This window comes from Lepidothrix coronata, unplaced genomic scaffold (genome assembly GCF_001604755.1).
Source record: "Lepidothrix coronata isolate B3197 unplaced genomic scaffold, Lepidothrix_coronata-1.0 Scaffold31, whole genome shotgun sequence".
In the NCBI taxonomy this organism is placed as follows: domain Eukaryota; kingdom Metazoa; phylum Chordata; class Aves; order Passeriformes; family Pipridae; genus Lepidothrix; species Lepidothrix coronata.
This window is the reverse complement of record NW_016690211.1, coordinates 3967342-3989264: the sequence shown is the minus strand read 5'-3', so window position 1 is coordinate 3989264 and position 21923 is coordinate 3967342. Positions and strand designations below refer to the sequence as shown.

The following is a 21923-nucleotide window of genomic DNA, read 5'->3' as shown; positions in this document are numbered from 1 at the left end:
GAAAAGGCTAACCTTTTTTTTTTTTTTCTCCCCGTATTTTAAAGTTTTTTTTTTAAAAAAAAAAAAAAAAAAAAAAAAAAAAAAACAAAAACCACAACCCTCAGGACATTACTTTTCAAATTTCTATTTTAGTTACAGAACCTAGTTTATATCAATTAGTATTTGTAATAGCAAGGCAGTACTGAACATGAAGTGATCTCTCTCTGGGAGGGAGGGAAAGACAGGAAAGACTTTTTTTATTGTTAGATGCATCAGGTCTGCAGGGAAGCATTCCCAGTTCTTTTACCCAAGAAAGCAAGGCATGGGATGAACAATAAAACGCCTGGCACTTGCCAGGTTTCTTATAGCACAAAATCATGTTAGTTCCAGTCTATTCTGGAGAAAATCAGGTTAGTGATTTAGCTAGAGAGGAATAAAACACATTTACAAATAATTTCACTGCCTTGTGCCACTCATCTGTGCAACAGACACTGTAGTATAGGCAGCAGAGCTACCATACCAGCAGTGCAGGAGGGAGAGGGCAGGGGACAGCAGCAGTCAAAGCTGTGACCTACAGGAAGCTTGGCAGTGGGGACCCATGTGTGCCTGAGAACACCGAGCAGCTCCAGCCCCTCCTGCACATCCTCTGCCCTGCTTGCCACAGCACAGGATGCTTTTAATCAACTTTTTCAGGGCAGTAGAGACTGTGCAATGTTGGAGGACATCCTTTCAGCTCACTATTTAGGTGACATGTAGGTGGAATGTAGAAGAATAAATCTGGGTAAATTCTGAATTTACCTTTACAGATACATATATTTTTTGCAGGGCTCAAATTTTCTACAGAGTGTTTGTGTGCTGAGTTGACCAAATCCAGCCAAAAGCATTTTGCTAAATTCACTCATTTTAATGTCTTCAGTTTAATATACTGCAGTTAACTTTCCATTTTACAGCCTTGTTTTCAACCAAGAGCAGTCATAATGTCCTCTGATGTCCTCACCTGCCTCAGTGAGTGTACACTTGTATCTCTAAGGTGGGTTAGCACTGGCTAATGGCCAAACACCCACCGAGGTGCTCTCCCACTGTCCCTTCTCCCCAGTAGGTCAGTGAAGAAAATAAGATAAAAAGCTCATGGTTAAGATAAAGTCAGAGAGATCATGTACCAACTACCACCATGGGCAAAACAGACTCAATTGGGGGGAAAAGAATTTAATTTATTATCAACTAAAATAGATCTGGATGGTGAGAAATCAGGGCACAAATTAAAAACCACCTTCCTTCCACTCCAACCCCTCTTCACAGGCTCAACTTCACTTCCTCATTCCCAAGGGGCTAACTTGTTCACAGCTCCTGTCTGGTGTTCCTTCCTCCTCACACCTTTCCCCTGCTCCAGTGTGGTGTCTCCACAGGCTGCAGGGCACTATCTGCACTGCTGTCTGTAGCACTGTCTCTCCCTCTATCAATGACTTTGCTGTTCTCAGGGCTGTTTCACACCCTTTTTCTCCTTATTTCTCTGCCTCTCTGCCATTTTTGCCCTTTCTTAAGTATGTTTTCCCAGAGGCATGAGAGTGGGGCTCAGCTGTTTCCTATGGTGGTTCTTTGGAGCTAGGTGGATCCATTTGCATCAGCATGGGACAGCCTCAGCCTCTTCCCTCAGAAGCCACCACTGTGGCCCATTGTTGTCAACACCTTTCCATACAGTTTCCTACTTCTCAAGACACTGTTATCAACAGCAGGCAGCATGAAGGGTATGGACCTATCTCCTTTCCTCTCTACATCATACCACTTCTCTGATTAAACTGATCATTATGTCAGGGAAGACAAGGGGAGGGAAGAGAAGAATAGAAGCTACACAAGAAGCAAAGCAACATAATGAATGGTCCAAGAATGTTGTTATTTTCCTTATTCTACCACAATTCCCTTCTCAGTTTTACAAGCAGATGACTCTTCTGATCCTCACCATCTCTTTGGTTTAACTCTGTCAGTGACTGAACTGTGCTCCCACAAAAACTATTTTCATTTTCAGTTTGTCTTACTACATCCCAGTTTAGGAGTCTTGCACCTATCATCTTCTAATAGATGAAAGAAAATGTAAGAGTTCTTCAGTCTTCTGAGTATCTTCAAAGAAAAAAGCAAAAAACATCATACTAATGTACCAAATTGTTATATTTCAAATCCATCACTTTATTTTGGCAGAAAGCACACATACACACTCATACACACACACACACACACAGACACATGCACATACCTTCTTTGAGATATGCTCAACAAATTTTTAAATACTCATTTCATTTATTGTCTTTCGTGCACTTCAATACCTTACATACATCCTATATACAGTGTCTTCATTCATAAAAGAAACACATTTCATAGTAGTTTGGCATTCAATATATTTTCAGTAAATGATTCAGGATTTCAAGTTGATAAATATCATTTTAGATCTTTCTCTTGGCTGCTCAGCACTGTCGTAACTCAGATATTTGGGTGTGTGCAGAAGCAGAACTTTATGGGTTCTGGAAGCCTTGGGCATCTACTGACTTTGTTGATCCCTGTGGTTTTTAGCTAAACTGCAATGACTGTTAATGATCTATCACTGGATCTGAATGTCTGCATTGCTTTTAAAGTAGAGGTATCAATTCCTTTCTTTAAAATCTGTTTTTGAATTTAGTCATAAACTTAAAAGACGTTTATTCTGAATGTTGTCTAACATGGAATATTGTGATTAAGAACAGGAAGCGGAAAAAACTCTTTCTATTCCATGGCAGCATTGTAATAGGTTAAAATCCAATCAGATCTGACCTTCTCTGATCGAGAAGGTCAAGTTGGGAAAAAATAACCAGAATAATGAGTTTTCATCTGAAGCTAAAGTAAGCTAAAGTTTGAAGTAGTGTTACCAGCCTGAACATAAGACAGTTAGAATCATCAGTACTTTAACATGAGTCTATCAAGGAGAACTAAATGTCATGACCTAACTCACACATGTGGTCATGGTGTGGCTTATTCATTTCAGGACATTTGTCTGGCTTTAGAGAGAAGCAAGGTTTTAATGAAAATACTAGTAATACTTTCTAATTATTACTTATAATTAGTAAGATAGCACATATGAAGACTAGGTTTATCACAAACAAGTACTTGCAAAGTTTCCAAGGACTCAATTCCTACAAGGAAAGAAAGTCACCTGTGTTTGCTGCATCATCTGTAACACATATATTAATTATGTTATATATATGAACTTCAAGGTTATACAATATCAGCACCAAGGTTAAAAAATAGTTGTATTAAGTTAAAGTTTTGTTTTCAGCTGCATTACACTGAACCGGGAATAAACATATAGCATTCATCAAAGTTAATCAGATGTGTTAATTAAAGGGGAAAAAACCTGTGGCTCATAATTTAATATTCAGAGATTGTTCACGTGCTTCTGCCTGCTATCACAGTGTCCAAAATGTAAAACCAGACCATTTCATAGAATACAATTCTCTTCTGCTCACATGTAAAGTAGAATTCTTTGTTGATAAAGGTGGGCAAAAGGTCAATCTAAACATCAAAGATTTGAATTTAACTGCTGAAATATATTCAGAAGTGGAAATGAAATCCTTCTATGATCATGAAAAATTCTGAATTTTTTTCATTCCTCAATACTTGAGGAATATTGAGAAACAAAAGAAAACAGGCATTTTTCTCAGGCATAAGCACAGACTAAAGCCCATCACTGAAAAATTAACTTATGATTGTGTTTTATTAGGTGCATTGCCCGGGAAGCTTTCTGTTTATTCTCATCAGCCTGCTGTCCTCTGCTATTATAATTTACAAGTGCATAGGCAATTTAATATATCCTTGTTTGAAACACTTCAGAATCTACTGGCAGTTTTCACCAGTAGCACTGTGGATTTGTTCTTGCATAATTGCCTTTAGCAAGTACTAGGGTTGAAGGATTTTCAAATTCACATGAAAGGAGAGACTGATTAGAGTATGCTATTTATGATGATAGCACTAAATTTCACTGTTTCCCTTCAGATTCTCAATACAGGTGGTCCTTTGCTATCATGACCCTTTCCTAACGTCTTAGCTCTCTCAGAAAGGTAACACAAGTGTGTCTAGAACCAGATTTTGTTGCCATGATTTCAGAGTGCACTGAAATAACTTTTCAGAAGTAAACACCATTATTTAATACCATCAGTGCACACCATCAGTAAGGAAAAAAATAATATGCAAACCATAACTGTCAGAAAAGAGCAGAAACAGAAGGGATTAGAAAAGTGGCTCAAGAGAGGAAATATTCTGATTTAATTATCATCATACTAGTACACTTATTTTCCCACATATCACCTTTTTTCTAGAATGATGCACAGTGAGATGATTAAAATACTAATTTGTGTGAGTCTTAATGCAAATAAATAATGCTAATAATCTTTTCTTTGAAAAGTTAAGAAGTCTGTTCAGTGTCATGTAGTCACCCAAAATTTGATTCTAGAAACCCATAGCTAAAATCTAATGTTAGTCAGTAAATTTTAACTGTGCATATCTTAACAGTGACAGTCCCTCAAAGTCAAAGCAATACCCTTCACTGATCAGGACCTACAGGAAACAAAGTGGAGTTTTTTTCAACCTTTTTAACTAAGTTTTATCATCTTGTTATATACACAAGAATGGAATGACATAGCAGCTTAGTCTAGTGTCTTGTCTGCAGGACAAGCAGACAACAATGAGAAAGGAGTATAAACCACAAAAACTGTAAAAAAAGTCAAGTGACTATGTGAAATTACAATCAAGTCCAAACCAAGTCTAACAACTTTTTGCTATAGCAAGGAATAAATTGTAAATTATCCAGTAATGCAACAATTTTTTAAAATATAGTCCTTTTCTAAACTGAGAGTTTTAAAAAACAGTAAGGTATAAATCTTGCACTAGCTATGTAATCTGCATGTAAACCAAAGCTTTTCTTAATCTCATTAATGTCAATTCCAGGGCTGTGTCTCCCTAACAAACTAACTAAAATGAATAGCTATTTTGTCTTGAGCAAGGTCCAGCTTCTAATTGTCTGATGTAAGTAGTAACTGGATTCTTTGTTTAACTATGTCTTTGTTTAAGAAGTGTTTCTTTTTTTCAGAATAGGAAAACTGCCTGTTATCCTTTATGTTCAATTCTGCTGTGCCAAACGTCTTTTCAAACATTTAGGCTCCTATTTTCTTGTTTGTTTGTTCTGCTGTTTCACACAGAGAAAGGCAGCAATGAGAAGTAAATCGGGCAGACAAGAAGCTCTGTACTTGTCAGATTTTTGTTTTGTGCTGCCACATTTGTCACTTTGGCATAAGGATAAGCACTGTTCTGCGCATGTCCTCAGCTAGTAAAGTCCAAAGCAAAAAGCTGAAAATGAAAGCTTTCAAGCTTTCCTCATACACAGTCCTGCCTCTGATGCCTCTGCTGCTGGCTCCAGGGATGCAGATGCTCTCATTTTCATGGCCTATTCAGGGTATCCCAAGGGAATTGCATTATTCTCAGTTTGGTGCATGCATCCTCAGAGATGAGATCAGACTTCAAAAATCCCTTCTGACCTCTGTTTCTCATATATGTGCCATTCCTGACATTTTTCTGCCCTGTCTCCCAATTTTCTCATAGAAGTTCCTCTTAAGGAAAGGTGCTTCGTTTGCTCTGATTCAGTGTACCTGGGTCAGTTAAAAAGTCATCAGGGCAGTTAGGGAGTCCAGGGATTTGAGGATGTGAGAAGAGGACAAATAGTTGCACTTTATGAAAGCTGAAAAGTGAGAGTTTGAAATTTAGAGGATTGGTGCTGGCTAGAGACTGTGACCATATTCACCTGTTGGCAGAAAGACTTAAATTATGATGAAAAAAAGTCTTAAAAAGAAGGTTGAGAATTGTTATGCTATATTGACAAGATCCTTAAGATACTCCTTTCTATGATGGCTGTAGGAAGAGTTTTAGTCTCTGGACCATCTTCTAATAAAGTTTTTCTGTATTGTACTGTGTTCTCTATCTAGCTATTTGATACATAGTTATACATATATTGTTCCATATATAGTTATTCATGTCTGCATATCTATTTGAAATACTTCTAAACAAATTGCTCCTTGCTTCTCACAAAACATGGAGGAAAAATCAAGTAGGTGGTTTATTTAGCTTGTGTTCCTTACCACACTGAGGTTAGGTTGGAGTTTCCTGAGAAACCATAATTTCTCCTTAGGGGAAGAGGAGGGGTAGACACTGATCTCCTCTCTGTGGTGACCAGTGACAGGACCCAAGGGAATGGCCTGAAGTTGTGTCAGGGAAGGTTTAGGTTGCATATTAGAAAAATGTTCTTCCCCAAAAGCTGGTTGGACACTGGAAGAGGCTCCCCAGGGAAGTGGTCACAGCACCAAGCCTGACAGAGTTCAAGAAGAGTTTGGATGATACTCTCAGGTACATGGTGAAAGCCTTGGGAATAGTCCTGTGCAGGGTTAAAAGCTGGACTCAGTGATCCTTGTGGATCCCTTCCAACTCAGCACATTCTATGATTCTTCTCTTTTATTGCATTTGAAGATGTTCCCTTCTGTCCATTTTCGTTAATGTGTAGTGGCCATGGCACGTTCAAGGCCAAAAGAAAATAGTAGTTCAAATCATAGGATCACAGAATCACAGGATGTTAAGAGTTGGAATGAACCTTAAAGAACATCTAGTTCCAACTCCACCTGCCATGGGCAGGGACACCCCCCACTAGACCAGATTGCTCAGGGCCTTATCCAACCTGGCTTTGAACTGCGCAAGGTAAAGTGCCAACACTGCCTTAGAGGATTATATTCCCCCACAGCTCCTCCCTGTTGGTGAGCACAGTCCAACATCACACCTTTCATTGTTGGCTCCTCAATTCCTTGTATCAGGAAGTTGTCATTGACACATTCAAGGAACCTTCAAGATTGCTTGTTCAATCTCTGCTTTCAACAGCTGGTTAAATATTTACCCGCAAAAAATGGAGATTTTTCAGTCTAGTCTTCCTTAAAAAATTCCAGTTTATTAAAGCATCTCACAAAAAACTTGCTTCACTGAAGAGTTTTTCATACCTATAGTGAACACGACAAAACAGGATTGAAGTTAAGCTTATCTTTTCTCCCTTCTATTTAGTATTTTTAAGAATCTGTCTTAGATAATTAATATGTGGCATCTCTCTCTCAACGTCCAAGCAATATTAACTTTTACCTCAATACAGATGGCTCTACTGAATATCTGGATATGTCAAAGCTAATTGCTTTGATGCTGGAGTGCTTTCTGAGCCTAGTCCATGCATTGCCTTTCCTCTGCTTCTGTGAAAGAGGACTGTAGTAGTGTAGCTGAGTGTATTTTTTTCTATCCTCATCTGACTGGTTTCAAAACCTACCAATTGTTATCTTCTTTCTGGATTATTTCAGTATAAACTGAGGATCTTTTCTAAATGCAAAGGGATTTCAGATCTTTTAATTTTTGATACAAGAAGTGTAAGTGCAGTAATGAGCATCATCCTCTGAAAATCTGGAATTTTGAAGTATCAGAACATAAACAAAGACTGAAATACCATTTTGGGCTACTTTCTTTTAAAAATCATTAGAAAACCTGTGTATCTTCTTATTGAATTGAGCTTAGCAATTATTCAAACAAACTGCTAAGGGACTCAAATTGGTTTTAACATATATTATATTGGAAATAAACCCAACCACACACAATAATACTTACACTGAGGTAACATGAATTTACACTTGATTTAAATTTTTTGATGTTTTGCTAAGCCTGTACATTTACAAATATATTAGTATGGTAGAACAGAAGTCGAGAACTGCTAATTGCAAGAAATACTATTTTATTTGTGCATGCACAGGTATGGTTATTGTTAAAACAGATCTCATATATTCCTTGGTTTCCTAAAACATTGTTTTAGCCTGAGTTAAATGCAGTATCTAATTGTCAATTGCAATGCATTATGTTTATATAATATGATACTTATTTTTTCCACTTGAGTAGATAAAGTGAGTATCTATTTATATTATCATGATGTTTGAGTCTGTAGAGGCTGATTAGTTACATTGAATGCCAAAAGCAAATGCAGTCTCCTGAATAAAAATTGGCAGCTTTTGTGGCATGTGAATGCAAATCGACAAACAAGAAGAGACATGTATTACTCTACCTAAAGTCCTGGTGTTCTTATATGGCCCATTCACACCAATAAAATTGTGAAATTTTAAATTCCTCCAAGTTTGCCTTTTTTTTTCTTTGCCACGTAACTAATATTCTTGGCACTGCTTAGCAATAAATAGAGAGATACAGCCTTTAACTGAACAGTGTACATTATTTCCTTTCAACAACGTGTGGATAAAGTGCATCCCTGTTACTGCATTTGATAGAGTTCATTTGGGTGAAGAGGCTCTGCTTTGGATGAGCTGTGTTTTCCACTAATGAGTATTTTCTATATATTGCTTCTTATGAAGAACTGATAACCTTGTAATAATCTGTTTTGACAGTATTTTCCTAGAAAATATTGTGTTAAATATTTTAGACATGAGGGATCATGGACATATGGATATAGTGGTGTGCACCTTCTCTAATTATATGCATTATACAATTTGCCATTGTTGGAGACTGTTGTACCATCTTTCTTTCATTTAATAATGCTTTTGCAAATTGGCAGATAGCATTTGGGCTAAAATACACACAGAGTTTTTGCAGGAATAAAACATGTTCTGCCTTTTCTCTAGTGTAGAGTAATTTGTCAAGTAATTAGCCAACCTAATTAAATTTTTGTAGCACTAATCAAACGAATATGCTAAAATTTTCCTTGCACAGCCAGTTTGCTGTCTGCTTGCATTTAACTTGATGGTTTAAAAGAGGCCCTACTATGTCTGCCACTCCACTTAATCACCTCATTTGCATTTTATATTGGTAAATCAAATAAAGCACCAGTGGCTTTTAGTATGATTGACTATGGTCAGGGCTGTTCAGATGGGACTTTTTCACAGAAAATTAGGCACATTTTAATATGAGTGAGTCTGTGCTTTCAACATTCAGCAAACTACATTCACTCAGCTAATTAAAAGTGCTTGTTGCTTTTTGCCGATGTATGATAGATTTATCCAGCTGGTGTGTCCATTTTCTTTTGCATAATTTCTTGATGGAAGTTTTTATCTTTATACATAATAAGATTGTCTAAACAACACTTCAAACCAATTTGCAAGAACTATATAAATAATATTTTGCAGAAGCTATTTACTTTGAAAGAAATACACTTGCTGTTCAGCAAACTGATTAGGTTATATATCTTTGGTTTTATATCCTTCTAGAATATAAACCCTTACACTACAAAATTTTCAGACTCTGTCTTTACTGAGCCAGAACATATCACTTTCCTAAAATCATGGGAAAAGCTGCTGAAGAGTATTCCTAGCAGTTCTGTCATTATATAGAGTTTGGTCCTCCTTTAGATTAGATCAAAAGACCCAAAACTTTACAGATGAAGTTGCTTATAAGAAAAGTTATTTATATGCATAGGTGTGCCTTCATTGCTTGTTATTTTGAAGGATTCTTTACCATAGATGAAGCATTTCCCAAAATGGGAATGGAAATTTTTCTTTTTCTCAGGGGGCAATGAGGACACAAGTATCAAAATGCATTGTTGGATCACTTGAAGCTCATATATGTGTAAGCAATAGATGGAAAATTAGTTTCATTGATATATACCCAAAAGAAATTCATTTTTCACTATTTTTTTGGAATAAACCAGGTCTAAAACGTAAAGATTTGATGATAAACAACTTCTTTTTTCCTAACAAAATTGTGTTCACACAATATCATTTAGTACCTATCTATATATAGAGAGATAGATATATATATACATATACGCACACATATTCAAACATATATTTATTCATAGACATACTTTTTTTTCTAAAAGGAATGACAGCATGAAATAGCCACCGTTCCTGACTGAGATGTAACATGAGGTAATGTAAATTAGAAGAAGATGATTTGGGGCACAGATAGTAAATAACATGAGCTTTTGCATACCTGAACCCCCAACTAGCTCCATCTAGCTCCAAAGACCTATCTACATTCAAGAGGCTTATGCTGCCCCCTTGCTGGAGTGGTGGTGAGCCCTTAGCCAGACCTTCTGTAGATGGTGGAAGGATGAATACTGCATCTTTCCTTAAAATTTTTCCAGATCTAAGCAGCTACTTGTGACAGTCTTCCATTTAGTGGAAGGGAAGAGATTCAGTCACAGAAACTCTAATAAATTTGTCAGAGAGGAACTAGTTTAACATAACATTACATATATAATTTTTATACGGGTCTAAAGCAAAATTTTCCTGTACAAGCTGCAGGACTTTTCCCTGAGGTGCCTGCAGGGCACTCAGATATTCTCTCCTATTAATAAAACCATGACAGAAGTAATTTAAGAGGGGGAAAGAGGGCAATCTTAAACTGTCATAGGTATTTGTTAAGGAAGTATGTGTCCAAATCTTTAGCCATGTGATTAGTTTCATTGATTGAAACTAAGGGATCATAAAGAAGGCTGAATTTATTGCATAAGGTTGTTTTGGATGGGTGCAGGAAAGGAATGAAAGAAAGTGCCAAAACCTATGATAGAAAGTAAAAGATAGAAATAGCAAAGAATTATGTAAATATAGGAAAACCACTGTTTGCAGGTGTTCAGTTAAAGATGCTACAATGATGTACCTAACTGCAATACTTAGGTACCCACCTTATCACTCTGAGAGTCAGACTTAAAGATGAAGTTTGCATCTATCTGTATTACTGCTTGCACAGTATGGTTCATCAAACTTCTTTGGAGTTTTTAGTAGGTTTCTCTGAAAATGTTCTTCTTAAAATTTCAAAATGCTACACGTTAAGGACTAAATCACATGCTTTTCCCTGATGAGAGAAAGTGTCCTTGGACATGGAAGTGGTGACTTAGCCATGAAAAATATTGGAGCAGAAAAAAAGGCTCAGCAATGGCCATAGAAATCTCAGAAGAGAGGTTTGAGCTGAGCCCTTGACCTACAATGTACAAATGTAACAGATGTCTAAGTACTGTAATGCAGCTTTAATTAAACATAGACCAAAACCTCCTTGCTCTAAGCTCATGGAGATTATCTTGATAAGAATTTGGCCTTGTTCTGGATGAATTCTCCCCAGTCCAGAAGAAAGGCAGTAATGCTTTGTGTGTTTTGGTAGCAGCTGGAAAAAACCAAGCTATACTACATCCTGCAATTACAGATCGTTTACTTGAGAACATTGGTTTAACTACTTTCCTATGCCTTATAATGCCTTAGCTGACTTAATACTCTAGCCTCTTTGGTAAATTTCTTTGAGATCTCTTGTTTCTAATAGTGCATGCTGGTCCAATACAGTTCTGAGGGATATTCTGATTTATACTTATATTTTATATTCTTATTTACAGGTGTAAACAATCTCATTCAAAAAATCCTCAAATACATGCAGTCATCTTACCCAGTACTTAAAGAAAAATGCAAATAAACAGAATAAAGCTATTAAATTTTCTTGATTTGGTATTTCAACTGTCTGGCCTTTTAATCGTATTTTAATGAATTTAAATTCAACTAAATGTCATGTTCAGAATGTGAATACTTTAATCACACTTAGAATTTATTCTGAATATCTTGTGCTACTGAATAGCATGTTGATGTTAATTTGATGTTAAGTGAAACATTTTATTGTCAGTTGAAGACTACGGGTTATCTTTGAATTAAAGAAAAAAAATAAACTAAAACAAAAAAAAAAAAACAACCTATTTTCAGATTCAAAAGCACCAAATGTGGCATTCACTTCATCCCCAAAAATAGTATTGTTTGATAAATCACAAAGGACTTGTGGCACCATAAATGTTATTTTTGTTAATCTAAGAAGGAAACACTGACATTTGTTATTCTACTAGATAACTTATATAATTCCTCAGTTTGTGAATCTCACCTATACTAGTCTGAAAACCTACCTAAAAGCTGCTTTTATTTTGTGTCAGTTTTTAGAGTTTAGAACCTGATTCATCAGTCTTTATTCATAAAAACTGCTAGTCTTTAAATCCTGATTCTTGTGCCTCAAATTTACTATAAGCATGTAAATGAGCTATGAATACATTCTGCATAATAATATGACACTTATTGCAATTTCCTGCTACTAAACTCATAAATACATGTTAGAGTTAAGAAGATAGATTTCCATGTCTTAGCATAATTTGGAAGACATAAGGGTGTCTGTGAATTTCATCTCACATTTTCTTTCTTTTATTCTAGAGAGAACAGCCTAAATGCTGGTATTAATTTTCAGTTATTCAGTTATTCATTTAACATGAATTGTGAACTCTTCAGGAACTTTAAAGGGTCCAGCCTTGTTGACTTCAGCTAAAGCTTTTTCTGCATCAGATTAGAAGATCATGCTTTCAGTGAAAGTCAGTTGATAACAGGAAGTTTGCTTTCTGGTCCCTGCTGTCCCCATGAAACCAACACGTTAATCCAGTTTTCAGTACTGATTTCTATCCTTCCTCACAGCTGAGGATATGTTTGTTTGTTTTGGAGAGTCTTTTGAGTTTATGTATGAGGGGAGGGAGTTAAAATTTAATTTTCTCTGCCTCTTACCCTATAATCTGTTTCTGACATATGTCTGTGTGGAGCTTGAGCTGAGCTCTCTTCCAGCTAAACTGTTTAGTGAATTATTATCTCATGATTACCAGTGAGCACAAAGTTTGTATTAGTAAAATATTATAGGTCACAGTTCTGAAATGGCTGAATGACTTCACCTAAATGATATAGTCAACATATTTAACAATAGCTGTGTTATCTACCAGACTTGAATGTCCACCACTATGGTAGTAAAAGACAAACCAACTGCTAAATGAAACACTTGTATGTGACTACATTATTTGATGTCTAGAGCAGAGAGCTTTCAGAAATGTAACTTGTTTTGTTAATTTAAAAAATGAACACTTATTAACAGTAGACATATTCCTTGTCAGAGTGAAACTCAGTCTCATTGTAAAAATAATATATTCTTAGAGAATTTTGCTCCTAATCTTTGTTTGCCATTCAGAAAAAAAAAACCAAAACATTCCTTACTACTGATACTCAGAAAATAATTGATTTTATTTTTTTAGTATAGATTTTATGCTGCAATCTGAACTCAGGTTTACATTTGCAGTCAAATACAAAACACGTAATTGCTCCAAAAGTTACCTGTTACTAAATTGCAGGTATAAACCAATTCACCTTCATAGAAGGGAATTTCTGAAAATGTCCCCCTTAAATGAGCAACTTGTATTGTATAGCATCTTGAGCTATGGTTAACACTTCATGAGAACAAAAACAGGAGGAATTTGTGCAAAGTAGCATGGACTGGCTCTATACGCCAAATGGCACAGTTTAAAATGTACGTGTGCTACAGGCACACTGCAGCAGACTCTGAGCTGCATCAGCTTATCGCGCATAAAGAGGAACCACAGTAAGCAGCTACTGTCAGACCTAAACAATAGCATTTTGAGCAGTTTATTTAACTGAACTAATTCTACAAAGACAACAGGTTTCTTCCTATTGTTACAGGCTAGCAGTGAAGCAGAACATCAAGCATGTCTCTCAGTAGAGAGCTTGTTTGGTCTCTTTGTGTGGTATTTATAGCATGGTCTGGTTAATGTCCATCTTCGCTTTATTAGTATTCTCTTAAACCCTGAAATTTTACCCAGACTATTACTAATAAACCAAATCTTCTCACAGAAGCAATGTATATTCTCCAGCAAGTCCCGTGAAAACTTCTAAACCCTTTTTAACTGTGTGTGGCTGTATTTCATTCCATCTTCTTTTGCATACTACAATACTTTTTTATTATTATTCTTGGTTTTCCTTCCATAGGGGACTTAGAATTTTATATTTTAACAAATATTTGGTTTATATTTTATTTTGGTTTTATATTTTATTTTGTTTTATATTTATATTTTAACATATTTTTTATTTTTTAACATATTTTTGTTCCATAACTTTATTACTTATGACAGCTTTTGATACATACGGAAAAACATAAGTTCCTTGCATCAGCTATAAATAGCAATGTAAGGATCAGCTACCATGTTCTCATAAGCTAAAATAACATTTATCAATTTGGTAGCATAGCTGCATTGATAAACATGTTTTCTACATTTAACATTCCAATTTCTGGAGAGAAATTAATTTACCCCAAATACAAGGCCAAGCTGGGGCATAATCCAATTTGCCTTGGTAGAATCAGCTGTAAAAGCCACAGTTAGTTCCTGAATTTATCATAAAAAATGTTTTCAGAAAACTTTATTCCTCACTTATGCCAGTAATTTATTAGTAAATGATTCTTCTCTTTCCTTACCTGCTTAGACACTTTCACCACTAACAGCAGTTAATAAATTGACAGAATGCCCAAACTTTTTACACTTTTTTGTGCAAGGAAAATCACACTAAATTTGTCTGAATTTAGCCTCACTAAAAGGCTTCTCAGAGACAATATCCTGAAAAATTGTCATTTCTGAATACAATCTTGATATACCATGTACACAAATAATATTTTCAAAGAGAACTTAACATTAAAACAGTGCTAACAGAAAATGAAATTAGAAAGTTGGAGCAAAAGAAATAACTTAAACAAATGTTGAAAAATATTAAAATGTAAAATTAAACATTGTAAAATAAACAATGTAAAATAAACAATGTAAAATAAAACATTTCAAGAGGTCAAGAAGATCAATCATTTACAGCAAGAACAAGTCTGTTTCTTTCTGTGCTTCAGGAATGCCCAGAGTGCGTGGTGAAACAGTGATGAAAACTGTACACAATGAGGACTCAGCTTGGTATTGCCAGTGTAGCAGATACCCTCTTCCTTTACTGTTGACTGTTGAGATTGGAGAAAATGTTAGTGGAGATGGTTAGCTTTTGGCTCTGAGTTGTCCACAACTCTTAAACAATTCACATGCTCCTCTACATCCCACCAACCCTGGACCAGCACAGGAAAGCTCCTGACAGGATAGTGGAAGTCAGCAAGAGTTTCTGCGCCCAACACTGCCCCATTACATCAGATTCAGCTGCCCAGGCCAGCGCTGTTCATCACATAGCAGAAACATATAATCATAGAATCGTTAAGGTTGGAAAAGACCTGATTACATAAGAACTACTCATTGGTTTCTCAGCACTCTGGGGTGTGACGGCTTCTGGCTCTGAAACATGTTGGTATATAACCCCACAGATCAGGAGGATTGGTTATCTTTCACCATGGTCTCAATTGTTCTTGGTGAATTTCACCATATCTGTATTAAAATACTATGGGGAATGAGTAGGAGTTTTATGTTTGGTTTGTTTGTTTTATTTTTAATTTAAAAATACTTTAAAATCAATTGCATCTTTATATCTCTTTCTCTTCCTCTTAGCTGATGCAAGGAAAAAATTTCCTTGTATTTGAGACCAGATTATTATCTTCTTTAATTTTCAGATTCAGACTTCTTGAAAAATATGCAATCTACCATTTGAAGAGTTTCATTTCATTTAAATGTATAAAATACTAAAAATTTCCTAGTGTTGATATAAAGTATTTCCTGGTATTCTGTACTCTGCTATAATAAATATTTTATCATTCTCTTGCTTATAAATCACTGAAAACTGTTCTGATGAAGAAAAAAAAAAAGACAATATTTTATTATTAAATCTTAGCAATTTTGCCTTTCTTTCTTTTCAACACCATAGCTGAGTGCTGAGCACCTGGGGTAGCTGTAAACTGTATGTGAGTTTTCCCATTTTCTTTCATGTCTTTATCTGTCTCTCCACAGATACATAGTCTGTATTGACATGTACACTCAGCTTCATTATTGGTATATTCAGACTTTATTTTAAGTTCCTATTTTGCTAAATGAATTTTTTAAAGTAATTCTTTACAGGCCTGACCTCACATATCTATAAAGGGGAATAGGAAGCAAAAACTGGCCTTTATTCCTTAGTTCTGGCTACACACAGTTCAAGTGGCTGTGTGTGTTGTTGGAGTTCCCAGGAGGCAGCTGCTTTCCCTTCTGCAAAGCACTGAGGCTGTGCAGCAGCATGGCTCTGACCCTGGTACTCCAGCAAGCAACAGGGTTCCCAGCCCAAGAAGATACAGCACCAGGCATCAAACTGAAACCAAATTATAACCTTTCAGCAGCCTCGCCTGAAACTAAACATTTGATTCTAACTCAATTGGAAAAGTTTTGGCAAAGTGACCATAGACCTACTTTTCTGTTTAGAAGTTCTGTATATATATATGTATACATGATAAATGTTCTTCAACCTAAGTGTGTTTTGATATTAATAATAAGCACTCTAATTACAGGACATTCATCAGAAAGAGGCTTCTTGTTTTTCTTTTCTGAGGAAAGGCAGAGACCAATAAACACAGAGGTAATGAGATAATACTCATTTACACTTAATGTCTTTTCTTAAGAGAAGATGTGCTTGTGATGATGCAGTCCCAGGCACAGGGATAAGCCCACACCTCCTATCATCCCATTCAGGTGTGGCAACCAGCAGGTAATGGATATGTAAAGTAGCACAGTACACAGGATGGCAAAACTGCAAGCCGTGCACATGCCACATGCTCTGCTACTAAAAATTACATTTGTTGGATTAATGCTGCTCTCTGCAGTGGCATTATTATTATCTGCAGCAATGCTACTGTTCTGGCTTTCTGAAGGAATCAGCTTCTTTAGTCCAACAGAGGAACACGTTGATGCCTCCATGCTCCTGAATCATCTCTTTTGCATGTCATGTGCATTTGGAGCTGTTTAACACAGCTGTATGCAATGCACAGTTTGAAATATTAGACTAGACTGTAGTAGCAACAGAATGACACCAACAGATATTAATACCTTCTTCTGGGCTTGTTTAAGAGAAGAAAAGAGAAAAATTCTCTGACTAACTAATCTCAGTTAAAACCCAACCAGGGATGTAAGCATTTGCAGGAGATTTTCTAGCTTTCACATAAGAGGCTGAGGTGTGCACAGACCCTGGCAGAGTCTTGGAACAATCTGCTCATTCATGCAATATAAACTGTTCTGCTTTCTCAAAGAGTGATTTCCTATGAGCTGTATTAAATTGGAATTGAGTTCAGAACATCAAATCCAATTAAATAACTTCCTCCAAAGAAGACAAAAGGTATATATCTAGAGGCTAATATTCCAAGGTGTGCCACAAAAATGTATCTATAATATGCAGTGAAGAGACACAAGCTAGATCCAAGAAGACAGCACATGCACGTAAAGTACAAGCTCACTCTTACTCAAGCCAGGAGCTGGAGGCATAAAAATGTGGTGTTACTGTAACAAACAAATACATCAGGAAGCAGCATTCCCCACAAGCTTGATGCCACCTCCAAGGCTATGTTTTCACCCAGTCAGCAGGGTATGGTAACTCAGTCAGTTGTTCCTGCTGCAGCAGTCCCTCTCCTGAATCCAACCCAATGTACTGCCTTCGGAGGTATCAATCCATGCTCAATCCACAGCAAAGACAGGCACATAGTGTACTGTATTTTCATCAAAAAGATTGTAGCTCGAAGAAAACAGTCATTAAAGGAATAACTGTTTTCTCAGGCTGCCTGCCTAATCAGAAAAGCAAAATTTTTCCAGGCAAAATGGGTGTAAAATGGAAGAGAAAAAAAAATAATACATAGCCCCAGGTTAAACAAACTGCTTTGTTGTTTCAAAAAGAAATCTTTTATTTGATTACTTTTTTAAGTTTCTACATTATCTGTATTCACTAATGTTGGCAGTTTTGCATTAAAAATGGCTGTTTGAAAAAGCAAATTGTTTTTTAAGGCATTTCACAGTCAGTATTTCCTGAATCCTTTTCCTTTCAAAAAAGAAAATTAATTTTTAAAGCATTTCATATTTGGTATTTCCTAAATCCTTTTCCTTTACTTCCTCTCTTTAACTAGAACCATTTATAAGTATGATCCAAATTTCAGAACAGTTTCTGTCACTTGGCTGTCCTGTGAAATGTGCACTATTAAAAAGAGGAGCTACTGAAAATTATAGAAAGAAAATCATCCTAGAAGTTCTAATTAAGGTACCTTTAAGTTTAAATACGTAATACTACAATTTAAGCAGATATTTCTTTTTCATTAAGTATTCTTTTATTGCAGTTTTTCCCATTAGTAAATCACCATGTATGTATTTTTTACTGATATGAGCATATGAGAGCTTTATTATTATAGTATCAATTCCATTAGGGACTCTAGTTCATGTTTACTGAGAAAAGTGTGTAGAACTTCTGAGAACAATTGTGAGTTTCCTCTCCTGATCATAAAAAACTCTTTAAAATCACGACTTGTTTGGTTTGATTTTGTTTTCTTATTCCTTTCTTTGTCTTTTTTGAAGTTTTTTTGTGTGTTTGCCTTGTAATTTCTGAGCCTTTGAAGGGCATTATTTTTCATTCCCTTCCTTTTCTTCCCAGCAGTAAATGACAGATGACAGAGCAGATCCTAATGCTCTGTACTAATTGTGGGAGGTTTTTATAGAATACTGATTACTTTATGACTAGAAACAAAATTATGAGTTGGAAACAGTGGAAATGCAACCCTTTGTCTGCACTGATGCACTTTTTGTATGGGCATATTTTCACCACAAAAACACTGAGGTCTGAGAAATGACTTTTCATCTGTGTCAATTGCAGCTTTAACATTACAGCAATGACCCAGCAGCTCAGGTAAATGAAGCTGTAGACATTGGGTCTAGTCCATTTTCCTACATTTGCCACTGTTGCCATCCTGAAAAATGTCAAGCTTCTGTTCCAGCCCCAAAGACCAGACTAATGGGAAAAAAAAAAAAAAAGGAAAGCTATGCCATTGTCTATTTAGTACTATTTTGGTTTTTTATTTTCTTTATTCTGAGTTCCACATCCTTTGCTCAAGTTTTTGCCTAAAACTGTTGATACTAAGAAATATTCCAATCTCCAATTTCAACACAACTGGTTGCTTGCTAATTTAAGGAGATCGATGATCAAAATTGGAAGAGCTTGTTATACACCTTGTGTTTGATTTTTTTTGCTGTTTGCATGATTTATGCTTAAAAACCAAACACAAATAAATGCACAGACTGTTAATCCAGGTGATTCTGAAATAGAAAGTCACATTAACTATCTAAGCACATATAAAAATACCTGAAACCACAGTGATTTGTACTGCGACTTTACTATTTTTATCTGAACACTGAGAGTCTGAGGTGATCATGGTATATCCATACGATGGTATACATCCATTGTAGGGTTGTATTTGGGACAGACTACACTGGATCAATATATGCACTCTATGTGGAGCTATATTTCAGTATTACAGTATCAATAATCTAATGAATACAGTGTAAAATTGAGAAAGAAGAGATGAGACACTGAAACTATATAAATGTTTAACTGCCTGCAATCACCAGTGTGACTGTTTCAAAAAGGAACTTCATTTAAGACATGGTTAGCTAACTTTGACCTGTCTTGTAGGGTCAAATTATATGGGGTTTTTTTACACAGACTTTGGGGGAAAAGATCCATGGACTTCAGATGTGAATTTTGTATGAAAATTTATAAATGCAGATGTTTCCACAGTCACTAGAGTCTGGGGCAGCACAAAAGGAGTATTATGGGTTTCACTTGGAATATGAAAAAAAATAGCAAGAGAACAGCCAATTATGAAAATGATGATTTTCATAGCAGGGACTGTCAATTAGCAAGTCTACTGTGGCTAATTAATATTATCTTTTTTAATAGTTTTAAATATTTCAAGTGCAAAATAGTGCAGGTGTAAGCATACACTGTCTTTGTCTATTGCTTTCATTTCAGACACCCTTCAGCACAGTTTCTGATGCAATGGTAAAAGGACAGGAGCCATATGTTGGAGGTTCATCCTGTTGTTACTGTCACTATTATTCATTATATTAATATATAAATTATATTATATTTATTAATATATTATTGCAAATAATAATAATAGTTCCATCCTCTTCCCCTCTTCACAATTCCTTTGAATTCCTCTTCTCAGTTTCTTCCTTTCTTCTTGGGCTTGTTTTCTCTACCTCCTCTTTGCTTTGCTCTTGGCATCAGTAGCCATGGGGAGGAGATGAGGCAGGCAACAACCTGGGCTGTGGAAAACTGCCCAGAGAGTTGCAGGGAGGATCTCTGACCAGCTCCATGGAGGGATTTATGGATTAAACATAGATCCTTGAATACAAGCTAGTGAGTGAGTAGCAGAAGGAAAACCAAAGGTCCCTGCTCTCAGCAGCTGGACCAGATGAGGCTGCAGAGCATTGTGGTCTGAAAGGAGCTCTGTACTTTTCAGTGTATAACTGATGGCTGAGGCACAGAGAGTCAGTGCAGCCTGGCTTTCAGAGATCTTTTGCTTTTGTCTCTTGATTCTGAAAAACTGCATACTCTCTGGACTGAAAGATTGCAGACTTTACTCATAAAAGTGAGTTCGTTATCCTTCCCTACTGGTCTCTCCTCCAGCACAGCCTTTATCAGCTATTTCATTGGATCTTGAATGAGCTCTTCAATGAAAGTAAATAAAAAGGCATCTAAAAAAGGTGTATACTTAAAGATAGCTGTTTAAGTGGCTTTAATATTACTATGGATATGGTAATAATGTGAGTAGCAAAAACATGAAATGCCATATTTGCATCACCTTTTACAATATGTATGCTATTTACAAACCATGAAGTACTTGCCTGTATATAATGCCATCTGATGCAAAATGCAGCTTGTTAAATTTTATGGGCCAGATTCAGTTCTAAGCTGCATGAGCAAAGCCAAACTAATACCACTGTTTTTCCTTTCTCTGGATCTACACCAATATAAACCATGAGAATCTGGGTCTGCATGTTTTGATTACATATTTCTGGAGATTTTTTTCACTGGTAACTAAAAAATCAGTCTGGTTTTTCATTCATTTTTTTATAGTGTGTTTACTTCATTCAAATAAAAACTATACTGCAGAAATACAAACTGTACATGGAAGACATGAAATGGAAGCTGGTGCATCTGCCTCAGTATTGGACTCTGCTGATATCATTTGTTGTTATTTTTAGAAATATGTACAATAAACCTGACTACCACATTTCTGGTTGAAAACATATTTGTACGACATTTATGCTCAAATATTGTATTTTATTTCCAATACTTATGGAAGTGTGCATGTTTATATGAATATGATTATAACTTATTTTTTTATTTGTGAGTGCAATTTTGTTTATTAATCTATTTCTTTGTCAATGTTATACTAATTAGGAAAAACAACTAAAATACCCAGCTGCATTATATGATGTCCTTGTATGTATACTTTTAACATCATCACACTTCGAGGCTTTGCACACATATGTGTGTTCTTGTTTAGCATTTGGATTTAGCTTATTGATCAGCAAAAATACTTACAATCTAAAGGACTGTTACTTGAGGACATACTAATATGCCCAATATAAGCAAAACTTACTTTATTTTCCAGCACAGAACTCATGTTATTAAAAAGTAAAGGTGGGGGGGATTGCCCTTTTAGTATCTGGTCTTTTCCTTGTCACTGGAGTCCTTTCAGTACAACAGTAAGAAATAACTTATAAATGTCAAAACAGCTATGTGATCTAAGTAAAATGAAACCCTCATTTTAGAAGTATATAAGCTTCCATCAAACAAAATATTTAAGCATATAATGTAGAAAGAAAATAAATGGTCGTTATTTTAGGAAAATGGATAAATAAAATATATATATAAGGCATTTACTTGCTTTAGTAGAAATATTTAAGTTATGATGCTCTGAATCGTTTTTTCACTAAAAATCCCTTGTTCCCATCTAACAAAGGAACACAGAGAGATTTATTCTAGTGATGTCGTAAAAAGTAGGGTCCATCCCAAATATGGGCCAGAGGTACTTTGTGGAGTCTCAGGTTAAGCAGCTGCTTAACTTCATCTAGA

At 35.8% G+C, this 21923-nt stretch overlaps 1 long non-coding RNA gene across 1 annotated transcript; it reads left to right on the top strand.

The window, feature by feature from the left end:
- Positions 1-936: 936 nt before the first annotated feature.
- LOC108495442 lies at positions 937-21097 on the top strand. Its single transcript, XR_001874123.1, has 4 exons — positions 937-1009; positions 16315-16382; positions 17914-18044; positions 20919-21097. It is a non-coding gene; the product is annotated as an uncharacterized LOC108495442 (long non-coding RNA).
- Positions 21098-21923: the final 826 nt, after the last annotated feature.